General features: G+C 39.4%; 1 protein-coding gene across 1 annotated transcript in view; it reads left to right on the forward strand.

Annotated features, from left to right (window-relative positions):
* The window catches only part of LOC131065226 (brefeldin A-inhibited guanine nucleotide-exchange protein 5), a 133,306-nt gene that overhangs the window by 100,710 nt on the left and 18,200 nt on the right, over positions 1–14,396 (forward strand). The gene's annotated exons all lie outside the window — the stretch shown is intronic.

Below are 14,396 nucleotides of genomic sequence, written 5' to 3' on the forward strand. Positions count from 1 at the left end.
ACATTATGCAATAGAAGGGACATTGCCCCTTTGGGTTGCTAAGCATATTGTGCATATTGGTTTTATATTTATTCTATGCCAGTAATTATTTATATTGTTAATCTATTACAAATGCACCTATACCATTAGTAGAAAGGTAGTTTTTAGGTCACTGCCAAGTAAGAGACATTGATTAAGAGTTCGTAGATTTAGATTTCATGACCAAACACAAGAGCAATCTCAAATTTGCCAATCCACCTACACAGGGATGAATTAGATTCTATAATTTTAATTGTTACAGATGTTTATCATAATAAACCTTGAACAAGCTCTTGTTTTAGTAAGATTGGTCTAGAAGTGCATGAAGCCATTTAAAACTTAAGCATATGCGTATGCATTTTCCAATCTAGCTGCAGCAATTCTAGGAATTCATTGAGTATGCTACGACCAGTCCTATGTTGGAAAATTGATATTCTTCATAGACTTTGAATTCATGTGAGGAGGTGATAAAAAATTAACGGCAAAGCGAGTATTTAAAGAGGAGATGCACTATATGAACAACACTGTTAGCTTTCTATTTAATTTATTTGCTTCATATTAATCGCTTTATTAATAGCAAATTTTGGAGTTTATTCATAAAAATACAATTTCTATAAATCTTGCTGTGTGAGATTCTCATGTAATAGACATGTTGGACATGTAAATGGCCCTTCTATATTTTATTTCTTCGTGTTTTAACCAGAACATTTTGGAATACTGTCACTGCACTGCAACAGGCTGCAGACTGATGCCTTAGACCTTGGATTTAGTAAACATCTAGCCCAATATAAGCTACCATACCTCTCTCTTCTCTTGAAGTCCTGATCTTGTGATTTTTGAGAAATTCTGTCTTTTAAAGTTCTTCTAGCTTCTTCCTTAACTTACGCTACTTTTTATTTTTTATTTTTGTTGGATTAATAATTCCTTTGGATTTAGGAAACATCTAGCCCAGTATTAGCTACCATACCTCTCTCTTCTCTTGAAGTCCTGATCTTTATTACTTGTGATTTTTGAGAAATTCCGTCTTTTAAAGTTCTTCTAGCTTCTTCCTTTACTTAAGCTACTTTTTTTTGTTTTTGTTGGATTAATCATTCCCTTGAATTGATCTGTATAACTGATTATGGTGCCATTAAATATTAATTGCTGAGTGTCGAGCTTAGTAAACATTATATTAATGTGATTTTTCATGTAGGTAAAAGTAGGACCATCCCTCTAGCCATCCCCGAAACTTGTCTCTAGAAGGGAAAAATGGAAAACGGAAAATATTATGGTCGCCCAGAAGGCTTCCCGTGCTAATATAACACATAAAAACACTGACTTTGATCTTCAGATTGTGTAATTTGATGCATAATGTACTTGCTTGTGATCAGTTATGTTCATTATTGCCTGAATTATATTTTATCTATTGTTTTTCTTGTATTTTAGGGTCTCCCCTATTTCAAGGGTTAACAAGTTCTGAGCTTCTACCTACCAACTCTCTGTCCTTGATTCTCACTCTAGGCATCTGCTTCAACCCTAAACAACAAGACTATGCCTGAACCTGCCTAAGGCTGATTGGAACTAAAACCAGCATCTGTGGGGAGATCATGGCTCAGACCTGCTTATCTAATGAGACAAATCAGATTGCAAGGTGGACTTAATGCAATTCGTTCAGCAGCATGCCAAGTAAATTGTCACAACTCCTTTTACCTGGAAGAAATAATATGGCCGCCACCTTAAGATGGAAACTTGACCAAAGGTAAACGTTTCCATGGATGAAATGGAAAACAGTCTATATCTTTTCAAGAAAAAAGCCTTGATCTACAGATTCATTGGGGTCTCCAGGACCCACAACAGGAACTTGGGCACAGAACTACCGGAAACTAGCAGTCAGAGGACAGACATTAGTTGACAAATTGATTTTTCATTTCCTTTTGCTCCTCCAAGAAAGAAAAAGATTAAAGTCCTCCAGTGAGCTCCTTGCTTACAAAGAAATAAGGATTATTTGTAAAATGCTTGTTCCCAGCTATCAAGCCCAAAGAAGAGTGTCCTATCATGGTTCCAGTGTGGGTCCAGCTCCCATTGCTTACCAATGTATGTTGGTAAAAATTTTCTCTTACGAAAAACAGAAAGGTGCAATGGTTGAATACATATTGTTTACAAGTTTTCCAAGCATCCAGGGATCCTCAACTAAGCTGGGATTTACATCAATATTAAGTTTAAAAACTCTTGCCAAATAGAATATGAGACTTTTGAAAATCCCATTCTGTTGTAAAGTTTTATATCAGCATGGACACTTGGCTAGAGTCTGCCTCACACAACCATACCCTACTTTACAAGAGCAGAGTAGGCAGAATCAAATCCAGTAAGAGAGGAAGAATGCTCAACTGTTTGATCCAGGAACAAGCAACCCGAATATAACATTAGGTAGAAGATAAATATTGAATGCCATATCCTAGGAAAGGAAAAGAACCATCACACAACAAAGCAGTCTTTCAAAACCCTTTGAAGTCTTGGCTGAATATAAGTAGATATGAGATGGAATGAATGCAAGGTAGTCAGCGTACCAATCTTACACCCCCACCCCCCGCTGTGCTGCCTCTGCCACTACCCCCGCAGGGCTTGCACACACGGGTCAATAAAGGAGACTAGGGAACCTTCAATTTACTTTTGCAGCTGATACCCGGAAATCAGAATGAATAAAGAAAAGCAACAAAAACAAAAAACAACTTTTATTTGACCTCATCCCAACAATTTCCGAACAAATTAATAGTATCAAAAAATAAATCTCTCAGTAGATCCAATTAGATATGCTCCCCACTCACACTAACTCTTCTTGTGGGGATTTTTTTTAACTTCTTACCATACGAATCTAAAGAATGTTGTTGAATGACCAATATCTATATTCAACCAACAAGAATAATAAAATTACCTAAGTTACCGATTCGGGTACGGATGCAGATACATAATCGGGTACGGATTCGCGGATTCGGCAATTTTTTTTTCCTTGGGTACGGGTACGTCCGTACGCACGCACACACACACACATATATGTTCAAACATCAAAATTATAAAATATAATTATATAATTTATAAACTATCACTACCATTATTGATTATTACAATGATACAATCCATACAAATATGAAATATACAATGTGACTTTCCATACATAAATGATAAATGATAAATCCATAATTGCCAATGACAATAAATATTCATATATCGCAAATGTAATCAGTAATAACTAAAGTCTAATATCTATTAGAATAATACTTTATTATTTTATTATTAATGCTCAATATTGTAAACTTAGTGTAAATATCTTAATAAGATCTTGCTCGATCTTATTGGCAATTTCTTTTTAGAAACTTGCCCTCTTGTAATTCTTTGTAATCCTATTTATTGAGCGTTTGCTCATTGTTAAAATACATTCAATTTTTTACCAATTACTTGCGTAATATGGTATTAGAGCTATAGGTGAATTTTTTTGTCTTCTTTTGAAAATTTTCAAAATAATTCTAGTTCATCCTAAGGGCTTTCATCTGCAAAAATCGTGCTTGGTCTTCACAGGTCTGTTCTGAGGATTTTTTTCCTCTACCTGCGTTTGTTTGCTAACTTGGAAAACGCAATTTTTCGTGTCTGTCTTTTTGGGTTTGTGCTTTTCGCGCCTTATTTATTTCGTGTTTTGTAGTTTTATGAGGTTTTCTGTGCGTGGTTTTTTTTAAACGGAGTTTTGCAGCTCTCGTGAAGATTTTCTGGCATTATTTTTCCCGTGCGATCTGCATTTTTCGCGATCTGGGCGACGACTCATTTTTGACCTAGAGTTTTTGTTTTTCGACTAGGGTTTTATACCCTTTATTTCAAGTCGGAATTTTGTTTAATTACAGATTCCTTCTGGGTTTTTCGAGATCTCAACTGGGTCGTCGTCATAATTTTTTGGGTGCCTCTATTTTTGAGCCAGAGGCTCCAGATTTCGACAACAAATTCTTTTTGGGTTTTTCGCAAGGATTTTTGGGTTGTCTTCGGATTTTTTTGGGTTAGTCGGATTTTTTTTCTTGAAATTCATGCTAGTCGTAGTTCATTTTTTGAAGTCTGTACTTGCATTTGCCTCTGTTTCTGCATTGGGATTCGAATTTTTTGAATTCCATGCCAGCGCCTCTTCTCAGTTTTTTCGTTTTCCATGCATTGGGAAACGTGCAAGATGGTGTCATTGACCAACTTGATGTTGGAAGGCAGTCAGCGATTTATTGGGAAAAATTATAACACCTGGAAGCAGCGCATGCTGACTATTTTTGAATATCGCCGCCTGGATAATCTTGTTTTGGACACGGAGTCCCGTCCTCAAACACCTGGAGCTGACTAGGACAAGTTTGATGACCACAATCGAGAAGCTGTTATGCTTCTCAAGATCTGTGTTACAACTTACAGATGACCAGCTCCCTCAGATTCCTTCTGGCAAGTTAGCTGCAGAAATCTAGAAGCATCTGAAGGAGTTGCATGAGACATCTGACAAGAGTCGAGCTTTTTTTCTAAAGAATCAACTGTTCTCCATTATGATGGATGAACGCATGTCCTTACAGGAGCATCTTACAAAGATTAAGGACATTCGAGATCAACTCAAAGCTATTGGTCGGCAAATGGAGGAAGAGGATATGGTAGTCATCACTCTTAAAAGTCTAGCAAAACTGTATGAGCACTTTATAGAGACTCTCAACATTACTTCTACTAATGTTGATCTGAAATTTCCAGAGTTATGCACCAAACTTCTGCAATAGGATTGTTGGAAACAACAGTTTGGTAGCGGTGCTACTTCAGCCTCCTCAGAACATGCCTTTGCTGCCAAATCCTTTCACAAGGATAAAGGCAAATCCCAGTCATCCCAGTTCTTTCAGCAGAAGGGCTCTTCTCAGTCTCAGGATGGGTCCAAGAAAAAGAAAGTGCAATGCAATTACTGTCACAAATTTGGTCATATGATCAAAGATTGCCATACCAGATTGGCTTCCGAGCAGCGGAAGCAGGGAGGGTCTCAGCCTAAAGCCAATGTTGTTGAGCACACAGAGTAGAAAGAGTCTGCCTTTTATGCCTTCATGGCTAAAAGACCTGCAGATCATGTGAAGTCTTCTGCCTGGTACATTGATTCTGGTGCTTCTCGTCATTTCACTCACAGGCGTGACTGGTTTGTTGAGTTCTCTCCCTACACTGATTCAGTTATTTTTGGAGGTGGTGAAGAGTACACTGGCAAGGACAATGTTCAGATATAGTCTGGAGGGAGGAATCTCATATTCTTAAATGTGTACTATGTTCCTGGTATGGAACTTAACCTCCTTTCTGTCAGTCCGATTATGCGGCATTCTCCTCAGCTGGATGTTGTTTTCAGTACACATAAGTGCTCCATTGTTGACCGTGCTTCTAGCACTACTGTATCTGTTGGCATTGAGAATCATGGTCTATATAGACTTGCGGATACAGGCGATTCTCTTTCGCATGCCTTCGCAACTAAATCTTCATCTATCAACAGTCTCTGGCATCAGCGATATGGTCACCTGAACATTCATTATCTTGCACAGCTTGTTCGGGAAGACTTAGTACATGGTCTACCTGATATTCAGACTGAGAATCATCGCATTTGTGAAGCTTGCCAGGCTGGGAAGTAGCACTGGACACCGTTCAAGGATGGTGACTCATGGCGAGCCTCTAAGGTATTGCAGCTGGTCCACATTGATGTATGTGGTCCTATGAATACTACTTCTGTTACTGGGTGCAGGTATTTCTTGCTTTTTTGTTGATGATTTCAGTCGTAAAATGTGGGTGTATTTCCTTAAGCAAAAATCAGATGCGTTTACTGTATTTCAGAAATTTAAGGCCTTAGTAGAAAAAGAGTCTAGTTCTTCTATTATTACTCTTAGGTCTGATAATGGGGGGGAGTTTTGTTCTTTTGCTTTCTCTATTTTCTGTGATACACATGGCATAAAACGTCAGTTAACCACACCATACACCCCTCAGCAAAACGGCGTTGTAGAACGTCGTAACCGCTCAATGTTAAAATACATTCAATTTTTTACCAATTACTTTGCGTAATAATATCATGTTCATAATTTGCAAAAAAGTTAATATTCAAGTTTCAAAATGTGAAAATGTCATGAGACAATAAAAATTCAAATTACAAGCCATCTATGGGATTTAAACTCCATATTCATCTTCATCTAAAGCATCCAACCCAAGCCCAAGGTCATCAAGTGGTTCAAATTCAGCATCAATTGAACGAGTACTGATTGGAATGCCACTCCCACTAGCCATGTCTCTCTCAAGTTCCATAGCTGCCTCGTCTATAGAGACTTGGGCAAGTTGTGCAACTGTAGCATCTAAATCAGCACACTAAGGGGCTAGATCCCAATTTCATGTTGCACCCACACTATATTCAGGGTCCTTATGTGACAACAAATGAAGGTTGGAGTGTACGTAGACCAAATCCTTAACTCTCTTTGCACCCAAACGATTATGTTTGACTGAGTGGAAGGAGTATGTACTCCAATTCCGCTTAGCTGAAGAAGAACTTGCAACCTATTAAAAGTTAAAACATAATTAGAAATTTATAAGTTATAAAATCAAAATATGATAGCATCAAATGGAATTGGAAAATTATAAAAATAAAAAATAAAAAGATACATACTTGGGAGAGAAGTATAATTGCAAGAGGCTTCAAGTAAACGGAGCCTTGACCATGTACATACCACCACTCATCAACATCCATCCCATATCTAGCATTGAGAGCTACAACATCATGATTTTTTGTGTATACAAATTGGCCAAACTCCTTCAAGGCAACATTTCTTATCTCCTCATCTTGATATATCTTTTTAAAGGTAGCCCTATAGCCAGAAGCAACCTTTGCATCTCTATATGGTGGCACCCTCCTTAGTGTTGCAAGCATCTCTGCACTATAAAATTTTGGCATCAAAGCAAATGCTAAAAGATGTAAGGGGGTGGTCATCTTGTTCCAACGGTCAACAACAATATTTTGCACAACTTTGAAAAATGTTTCCGTTGGGTCATTTACTTTTCTTATTTTATCCACCATGCAATCCATGCCATCATAAATCTCACCCAAACATGGGCGATTAGTATCAACATACCTATTCATGCTCATGATGGGCTCAATGAAATTCAAAACATATTCCACATCATCCCACCATTTCTCATCAAGGATCAATGCTCTTACTTTTAGAGCTTTTTCTGTGTGGGACTGCTTCCATACACTCCACAATCCGTTAATGACCATAGAACTCAAGGCCTCTCGCACCTTCACAAGTAGTCTTAAGACGAGCGTGTGAGATGCAAATGGTACCTCTAAAAAATACACAACATATATCAACTATAAAAAATAAAAACTAAAAAATTAAAAAATAAAATTTAAATTAGTAATTACCTTCAACAACTCCAACTTGGAGAAGGTCTTAAAAATGTCTTGTGACATATGATGATTAGTCACAAACATTTGAATCTCCTCGCCCTCCGCGTACAATTTTTTCACTCAATCAATTTGTGTGCCAATCTTTTGCATGATTAAATTTAGTGGATTGCACATGGTGTCCAAAAGATGTGACCATATGTAGCCTCCACTATAGTCCCTGCTGCCCTACAATTTTTAGCATTGTTCATTATGACTTGGACAGCATTTTCAGGCCCCACCATGTCAATGCATTCTATGAGGATATTGGCAATGAAACTTGCATCTTTCACTTGCCCCTCACAATCCACAACTTTCAAAAACATTGCCCCTTTAGGGCACACTGCTATGACATTGATCAATGGCCTATTTTTTACAATCTTTCCATCCATTAGAAACGATGGTCACACCTGTTTCCGACCATGTATCTTTGATGACTTTCAACCGCGACTCCACAAATGCTTTCTCCTTTGCCAATAAGGTGGTTCTCACCTTTTCACACCCTGGACAAACATAATCAGAAGGTGTGTTGCAAAGGGTATGTACCATGTCCTGAAAGTAAGGTGATCTAACAAGGTTGAAAGGAAGCCCATTGCCATAAAGACAACACCCAATGCTTTGATCTGCAATCTCTCTCATTTCATTTTTGAAGGCATTATCCAATGGGCCTCTTTTCCGTGAAGCCACAACATTTTGATTATCTAGTGGAGCAACTGGTGGTTTTGGCATGAAAGCATGTGAACCAGCTGGTCTTGTGGAGCTAGTCCTACTAGAAGGCCTCGTAGTCTTCGAGCTTGACTGGACAAGAGGATGATCAGCCTTTGCTTTGCCACTTCTTCTATCAACTTCCTCTTGTTCTCTAATATATTCTAAAACTAGAGCTTTTGACAACCCCTTGCCATCTGATCACTTACAAAATTTTATTCCACATCCAGGGATGAAGCAAAGGTGACCTTTCACTTGATAGTATGAGATGGTATACTCATTGCCACAATGGTTACACTGCCAAATAAAACTCCCACCACCAAACACTGGCTTGATCATTGTTGTATAATGCCAAAGTGGCGAATCTGGATCAATTTTAAAGGGGTTATTTTCAGTTCGGACCTGGGCAACTGAACTAGAGCTTGCACTTGCACTTCCACTTCCAGCCATTATGTATGATTATATGAATCAAAGTTGAACTACTTGCCACTTGACAAAACTCGCCAAGCCTTTGGGAAAAAAACTTGGTGAAAACTCGACGAAAAACTCGGCAACTTAAAAACACGATCAAATTTAATAAAAAATGCATTATTTTGCAAAATTTAATGAGAAGATGCATCCAATGAGTCAATAAATGACAACAAAAAAGAAACAAGCTGATTCTAGATATATTTAAATGCAAAGTGTCTACAAAATTGCATCCTCATGAGGAATGCTGATGGTTGGAAGCCTGAAAGCAATATGGTAAATAGTTTTTGTAAAACCAAAAGTAAATACATCATTACAAATTACAATTACAACTTCCTCTTCCCAGCTCTAGCAAAAAAATTGGGAGAGGTAGATCTAGAGGGTCCAGTCCTAGAAGTCTGCAGTGGGCGTGTGAGTGTCTATGCCTCCTTGCTCAGTATGGTTGGCTCATCCTCCATCATGGTTGAAGCTATGTCTCCACCTTCATGTGGCACTAGCAATGACTCCTCATCCTCATCCCCTTCCTCCTCAATGTCATCCAGCGTGAAACCAAATCCACCCCTCTCCTCCTCCATAGCCTGCCTCTCCAAATCAGTGATCTCACCCTCGGACAACAATGGAGGCTGCTCCTGTGATGTCCAATCACTGTAAGGATCTATATCATCCAAGTCAATTGGACCACCTTCTACTTCCTCTACCTTCCTTATGCGCAATCAAAGGTTATATTGCACGAAGATAAGGTCATTGAGGCATTTCTGTGCTAACTTGCTCCTCTTCTTCGTGTGGAGTGCTTCAAACAAGCTCGAATTGCGCTCACAATTGGATTAATTGCAAAGTTGACGTAAGGCTCTGAGCCCAAATTTTTTGAGATGGGGGGTGTTTCCACCCCAATTTTGCCACCAAGCATCTAAAAAATAAAAAAAATTGAAAAGTTATAAAGCAAAGAGAAAACAGAAAACATAATTTATCAGTTTATCAATCACTTTAGGTCCCAAAATCCAAATGGCAAATGTTATGCTTGGGGTTTGAGTGGTTCTTCCTCTCCTAGCCAACTCTGAAGAGAATAGCTTACCCCTTCCTTCCTCATAATTTTGGAGCTCACTCACAATGAGGTCTCTCTCTTGAACATCGCGTACCATCCTCTCAATGCATGTATTGAGGCCCTCCATGACCTCTCCATTCGGATCTGAGTAAGAACCCTCGAACCTAAAACGAGGGTTGAGGAAGTACCCTGCTGCATGAATGGGTTGTTGGAGTTGATTGTTCCACCTCCTATCAACAATTTCCCAAATGGGATCAAATTTGATTCTATCCCCCTTGTAGTAGTTTTTGATAGACTCCTTGGCCCTATCCATGGCCTCATAAAGATATCCCATTGGGGTTTTATCCCCATCCACCAAGCAGAGAACTCGAACCAAGGGCTCTGACACCTACAATTGAAAAATACAAGTTACAAAAAGATTAATTAATGAAGTTACAAATTAGTAATGAGAGACTTGAATCAAGAATAAGTAAAAATTAAAGTTTTGAAGTTACCTTCACAATCTCTGCAGCCCTTTGTGCAAATTGGTTGTCGAACACTATGAATGCCACAACCTCTCCTTCAGGCTTCTTTGAATAAGGTGAGTTAAGCCATTCTCCACTCACAAACATTTGTTTCAAAGAAGTCAATGCAGCAAGAACACTTTGCAATGTCAAGAAAATCGTTCCAAACCTTGTGACACCAGCTCTCGCCAAATCTCTCCCTTGGGTGTGCTGTCTCATCAAATTTAGAACCTGTTGACGTGTATTTTGTACACTATCAAACACAGAATAAAATACCCAAGGGTACCTTATCCTCTCTTGAGTAAAGCCTCTGATTGCTGAAGATGTCGCGAAAAAGGATCAATCAGGATGACTCCAAGGTTCTTCGTTGTAGGATCTCTACGTGTGGATAAGCACCAGTGGTCGTTGTGAATGCTGTTTCTTCAAGGGGCCTTACGTTTTCGAACTTCAGGAACAGAAATTTCCTAAAACTAACAAATTCTTAAAAAAGATCAAAAGGTAGGGTTTGCAAGAGATGAATTCTAATCTAATCCTAAGAATGATTCAATGTAGGCTAGACTTGGTAAGATTCTACCAATTTCAGTCTTGCCAAGCAATTACAACTCTACTGGAATTGATGCGATCTTCTAAGGTGACTAGTGATTTTTCAAATCATCAAGAATTATAGACACTACCATGAAGGTACATATCAATAGTTCAATAATGATCGAAGGTTCAAGCAATATGGATATCTCCAGTTGACCACACAAGGCGTCCTTACAATCAGTAAGAAGCTAGTGGTTTGGAACGTGAATCTCACCAAAGATCAAGCCCAACACTTAGTCCTTCAAACTAAAATGCTACTTCGACCGAGAATGATTCAAGAAAGTAAACAACCATGAAGATAGCCACAAGAATTGCAATAAAACACCATAACTTCAATATTTTATTGATCTCAAAGCCAAAATAGACAACAATTGCTTGAAATTCTTTCTTCAATGCTCAATCTTGCTACAAAATAACTTTCTTCTCTCCAAAAGCTCTAATCTTCTAATTTCTAATTGCTTCTCTAATATCTAATATCTAATTCACAAAATGAAAATGAGTGAGGGTATATATAGCATCCTCAATTACAATGAACGGCCCAAATCAAAAGAAGATCAACGGCTGAGATTCTGACACCTAAACCCTAATTAGGGTTTGTTGCAAAAAGTTCCCCTTTTAGTTGAACATTATTAAATGCATAGCCAAATATTTAATTGGCACAAAAATCTAGGAAACATAGACCAATGATAATTAAGGTGCCACATCATCTACAACAACCTCTCTTCTAGAACCTTGTTCCCTTTCCAATGCTCTTTCTTAGCATATGCAATGAATCTGGACACAATTCCTTCAATCTCAGCAATAGGAATCTCGGGAAGATTCCTCATTCGTTCCTCCAAGTGGATAACTTGATCAAAGGCCTTGAGAAGAGCCGTATCCCATCCAAGTTCGAGTTCTTTGATCTTCTCAATCAGGAGCATAGTAGTGAACATTAGATCCCGTTGCTCATCCGTGATGACATTCTCATCTTTGCAAAAGATGACCTTGACTCTTTCTTCCAACTCTTGAAGGTCCACATCCGTCTCAACTTCGATCCTCCTGCCAAGAATGGTACACAACACTTCAAACACCTTATCCTGAATTGGATGGATGACGCCCTCAACTTGATTGCATTTGGTGCTGATGTCCTCGAAAAGAACCTCCTTCATCTGAAGTAGGGTTGACCACTGAAGTAAATTATGAGCTCCTCCATCCATTATCTTCTCTTGTGCTAGGATCGTCCTTGGTGTTTGTTTGATTACTTGCAGAACAAGAATGATAACATCTCTAGTGTGAGCGAAAGCGGCTACCGTTATCATCAGGTTGTGGACGATCTCAAGGACCTGGATAGCTCGGTGGATTGTCTGCATCATTCTTGTTGCAAATTCAACGGCTACTGTGTGGGATTTGTCAATCCAAGAGCTCATAAGCTGAACCAAGCTCTTGACTCTCTCTGCGTCGCCAACTGATTCAAGGGGAAGTGCTTGCACAGGAGACACTGCTGGATTTTGACGTCCCAAGGGCTGATTGAGATGGCTAAAGTAGCCTTTCCAAGCACCTCTCTCTCTCTCAAGCTTTCTATTCTTTTCCATTTCTTCCTTAAGCTTGTCTTTAAGTACTTCAAATGAATCGGTTGTCTCATCCAGTGCCTGTTCAGCAGTGAGTGGACCAAGCTCAAATGTTTCTACATCATACTCTTCTGCGAGAATTTCACCTTCATACTTGTCCACTGCCGGTGTAGCTATCTGCAACCTCCTAGACCCTGTCTCATCTCTGATCATCTTGAACATCTTGGTGGCCTTTTTCTTCTCTGTTGCCTCTTGAGAATTTCCTACAAGGCTCTCTAAGTCAATTACATTATCTTCATCCTCAATCACAATCACCCTTGTCAGTCTCTCCTTCAACCAATCTAGAATGGCGGATCTCGTCTCTCTAACTTGTATTTCTTTAGGCAATGGTTCGTCTTCCCGGAGAGGAGATGTCACTTCATCGTCATTCTTCTCTTCATGTAGCTCATTGACTTGGGGGGACTGACTTGATGAATGCTGAGGCGCCTTCCCCTTTTCAGGTTTATCATTCTGTACTATTGACTCCATAGATTCATCCACCTCAGGCATCGTCATCTCTTGTCCTTCAACTTGACTTGTCCTTTTCTCATGTCGAGATGATGTACCTGATGAGCGATCTCGATTGGCCTCTTGCTTCTTCTTGGAGGGTTCCCTTTTCTTAGGCCTTTCTTTCCTCTTCGCGCCTCTAGGATGAGAATTGTCTTCACTTGCGCTTGCTTCTCCTTCTTTTGGTCTTGCCTCCAAAGTAAAAGTCATTGGTACGTTTTGCTCTCTTAACTTTTGATGTTGTACATCCACCCATCTGCGAGTACATGACAAAACTGGGGCCATCAAAGCTCTCAAGTCTGAAATATCAGGCTCGTTCCAATCTATCTTCACTGCCTTGTCCTCTCTGTCATAGGATGACTGGAGATGTCTGCCACTGTCCTAAGCTTGATCGGCCACTCTGTAAACTTTGCATTTCCTGATGAAATCTAAAGGTAATCTAGAATGCATCTTTCTTTTCACTTCTAAATCACTTGAGAGATTCATCCAAAAGTCTTCTACCTGAAATTCGTGCTTGTACTTCCTACCATATGTCTCTTCTATATACCCATAAGGATCAAAATTCTCCCTTAAGGCAAAGAACGTGAATGAATATGAGGCCAACTCCCTCTCTGCATCATCCAAGGCTAGAGCATTAGGACATACCTCAACTGAATTCCCCAATATGATGGGCACGGGAATTCCATTTCTGTGCCTGTGTCTGAATGCCTTCGCATAGTCTGCCAACTGCCTAGTCACCTCGAGTAGCACTATCCTGTCTGTCAGATACCTCGGCAACATGTAGGGAGGTGAAGGACACCCATGAACTCTGATATATGTAAACTTTGGAAATTGGATGAACCAAGCACCATACCTCTTTACAAGCTCTTGTGCATACGGAGATAGCCGATTGTGAATCCCGCCTTGCAATATCCTAGTGATGTTCATCGTGAAGGTGTCATTGACTAACTTGTAGTCACTTCCTGGTGGATGATGCAAATGAACATAAGAGTCACAAACTCTCACCTCTCCGGGTCCTCTTTCGATCACTCCTCTGTGAGGTAGTTCTGCATATTCGAAACTCCTGATCAAGGCATATATGACGTATGAGCTCATGTGAAATGACTTGGTAGGCTTTAGTCTTCTCAATTGCACGTCCAAGCAATGGCTAATAATTCTAGCCCAATGAATCGTTTCTTTTCCTTGAAATATCACTTGGATGAAGTAGAACATCCACTTCTCAAAATAGAAGGCTTGAGGAGCCCCTGTAACTCGATTGAGCAAAGTTATCAAATCTCTGTATTCCTCCTGAAAGTCGATCCTATGTGGTGTATTGGGAATCTTGCTCAGGCGAGGATGACTTTTGAGTAATCAACTCTTATTGATGATGCTCAAGCAAGTGTCTGGATCATCTTCATACATTGACCTGGCTCCTTCTAAGCTTTTGTAAATCATATCTTTATGTTCTGGGAGATGGAGAGCTTCACTTATAGCCTCCTCTGAAAGGTAAGCCAAAGTGTTCCCTTCCTTGGATACGATTGATCTTGACTGTGGGTCATAATGGCGAGCACACT

The sequence above is a fragment of the Cryptomeria japonica genome, chromosome 2 (assembly GCF_030272615.1).
Source record: "Cryptomeria japonica chromosome 2, Sugi_1.0, whole genome shotgun sequence".
Taxonomy (NCBI): Eukaryota; Viridiplantae; Streptophyta; class Pinopsida; order Cupressales; family Cupressaceae; genus Cryptomeria; species Cryptomeria japonica.